The following is a 3,119-nucleotide window of genomic DNA, read 5'->3' on the forward strand; positions in this document are numbered from 1 at the left end:
TGCTGGTGTGGATGTGGAGAGAAAGGAACACATTTATACTCCTGGTGAGACTGAAAACTGATACCATCTTTTTGGAAGAAAGTATGGAGAAACCTGAAAGAACTCAACCTAGATCTCCCATTTGATCCTGAAATCCCATTACTGGGCATCTATCCAGAAGGGGAAAAAACCCCTTTTATTATAAAGACACTTGAACTAGGCTGTTTATCGCAGCCCAATTTACAATTGCCAAAATGTGGAAACAACCTAAATGTCCTTCAACCCAAGAATGGATCGGTAAGCTGTGGTATACATACACCATAGAATATTATTCAGCTATAAAAAAATGGAGATTTTGCAGCATTTGTACTAACCTGGATGGAGGTGGAACACATTATTCTTAGTGAAGCATCACAGGAATGGAGAAGTATGAATCCTATGTATTCAGTTTTGATATGAAGACAATTAATGACAATTAATGACATGGTGGGGCATGGGGGAAGGGGGGAGCAGACAGAGAAGGAGGGAAGAGGTGAGGGAAAGGAAAAGAAGAAAAAAAAACAAGAAAAGAAAAGAAAATAGTGACTAATTCTCACATTAATTTGTGGTTTTCAGTTCCTGGTTTTTGCATTCAGTTGAGGATTGTAACAAGTTTCCTAATTTATTTATTTTTAGTTCTTATGATGAATTATTTTAGAAATACTGGTACTCCCATGAGTCTTAAAGACAGTTTCTTTTTCTTTTGTTATAATGTCCATGGCAGATCGTTTCTGCCAGCCACCATCAAATGAGGTACACCTAACTCTGAACTTTACCAAGAGAAAGCGTGCTTTCTTTTGTAAAATACAGACAGTATTTCACATAGTGTGTTGTCAAGAATGTTAGAGTTAATTATTACAAAGTGTGTAGAACAATGTCTGGCAATGTGTGGCATGGCATTTTGCATGTTGAAATGGTGTTTTGTGAAATAATCATAGGCCAGAAATGGGTGTGTTTTTCTAATTGATCCTTTGCTCATTCTAAAGAAATCTCAAGACTTCCATTGATTTTATATCCGGGTCTTCTTCTTTTTCTTTTCCCTCATAAATTCACCAAAATCTGTCATCTGGTAGTCTGTAACTCTCCATATCCTTTCCTAATTGAAGGTCGATCTTCTAGAACAGATCAAGAACAGTTAAAGAGATGCAAAAAAATCTCTCTTCCATGCCTACGAAGCATAGGATTCATAACTTTGGAACCTGATTTTCATGGTTGTTCCAAAAAAACCAGAATGACCATTTAGAAGAAAATTAATAAAGCAGGAGGAAGTTCTACTATTTATATATACAGATCAAATTCAATAAGTACCAGCACAATAGTATAATTCAATGCCTTTTGTCCTTGGTGTGCACCACTTCTGTGGTGTCAGAGTGTTTTTAAAGAGCCCTTCCCTGCTGCTGCCATCTAAGTGGGTACCACCACTTTTCAGGAAATCTTCATGTGCATTTTTGTGATGAAGTAGCTCCAGATTGTAATTGGCAGATGTGTTGGAATGTTGTTCTTCCTTCACTGGGATATTTGTAATAGTAGTTGAAGCCAAGTTGAAATGTTGCTGTGTAGTATTTGTTATGGGTCACTGTCCTTACAAAATATGCAGTTTGGAAGCAAGAGGCTGTCCTGCATGAACACTATGATCTTTGCTGGTTAAACCAGGACAACTCTTTTTTTTTTTGCAGTTTTTTTTGGGGGGTCCAGGTTTGAACCTGCCACCTCCAGTATATGGGGCCAGTGCCCTACTCCTTTAAGCCACAGAAGCTGCCTAGGAGGACAACTCTTTCTTAGGTGGATCAGATACAAGGCTGTCTTCACCAACTGGGTAGGATGGATCAAGACCAAGTCACATTTTTTAATCTGCATCAGATGATCTGAATTTGTAGCAAGTTTGATGTGTTTATGAATTGTTTCCTGGACACAGTCTTTAATCATTTGCACCTGACTATCACTTTTTTGTATTAGTAATGCAGATTATTTGTCCTCTATTTCCAACATGTTCTTAATTCTCCATGAGTAGAGTACAAGCCTCATGTTGGTATTCAGTAATTTTTCAGAGGGTTTTCACTGGAACAACTTGACCATGAAGAATATTACACCACTCCAGATCTGCCTGAGGAATAGGAAACTCAACAGCAGCTAAATTACCATTAGCACCTACCAATTTTGGTCTTTTAAAGTCCAAAAATTTAAATAAAATTCACCACCTTTTTGAAAGGAAATATATATTACATTATTTTATAGTATTCCATGAAGATTCTACTGAACAGCCCACAGTGATTTAGACTTAAGGCCCTAAGGAATTATTTAACATATGAAACTCAGCATGTTGTCTTCATGATTCTGCCATCTAAGGGCAGTGATCCATAACAAATATTGTTTTATGAGATTCATAAAAAAATCTACATTTTGTTTTAATCCCATGCCCCCTTCTCAGTCTCTCCACCCAGGCCAGTTTTTCTTGGAAAAACTCAAGAGAGTGGCCATATTTTTTGACTGTAATTTGTGTAGAGCCCCGAGGGAAGGCCAAAGAGACAGGGACCTCAGGTTGCCAGGCTTTTGGCCCATCAAAAAGTTTTAGAAGCATGAGAAGCCTCAACCCTACTGGTCAGTTGGAGGCTCCCAGAAAAGTGTATTCACACCCATCACCAAAAACACCATTAAAATGAAAGCAGGCATCCAATCAACCCCCAGAGTGTTAGATCACCCACAAGACATTTAAAAACGATATGAGAAAGTATTCTGGTTCTGGTCTTGAAAATATGAAAGTGTAAGAGTAAATGTAAACTTTTAGACATTGTTCATGTAAGGCCTATGTCTGCTAAATCATTTTATGTCATTTGTTCAGTGTTTATTAAAAGATTAGTCTTGGCCTGAAACAGTCTTGTATTAAACTAAAGAGAAAAAGAAAACAATTATAAAAGAATTCCCTGGAACTCAGCATTCTATGCGTTGAGACACCTGAATTCTAGTTCTTGCCAGCAATTAGAGGTTTTTTCCTCTATATTATTACCCTGTTTCTCTGAAAATAAGACAGTGTCTTATTTTAAGGTGTGCTCCCAAAGATGTGCTAGGTCTTATTTTCAGGGGACGTCTTATCTTTCCTGTAA

The 3,119-nt window shown here is 37.4% G+C and overlaps 1 pseudogene; it reads right to left on the reverse strand.

Annotated features, from left to right (window-relative positions):
* Positions 1–873: 873 nt before the first annotated feature.
* On the reverse strand, positions 874–2,596 carry LOC128585553 (integrator complex subunit 13-like; annotated as a pseudogene).
* Positions 2,597–3,119: the final 523 nt, after the last annotated feature.

Source organism: Nycticebus coucang, chromosome 5 (genome assembly GCF_027406575.1).
Source record: "Nycticebus coucang isolate mNycCou1 chromosome 5, mNycCou1.pri, whole genome shotgun sequence".
Taxonomy (NCBI): Eukaryota; Metazoa; Chordata; class Mammalia; order Primates; family Lorisidae; genus Nycticebus; species Nycticebus coucang.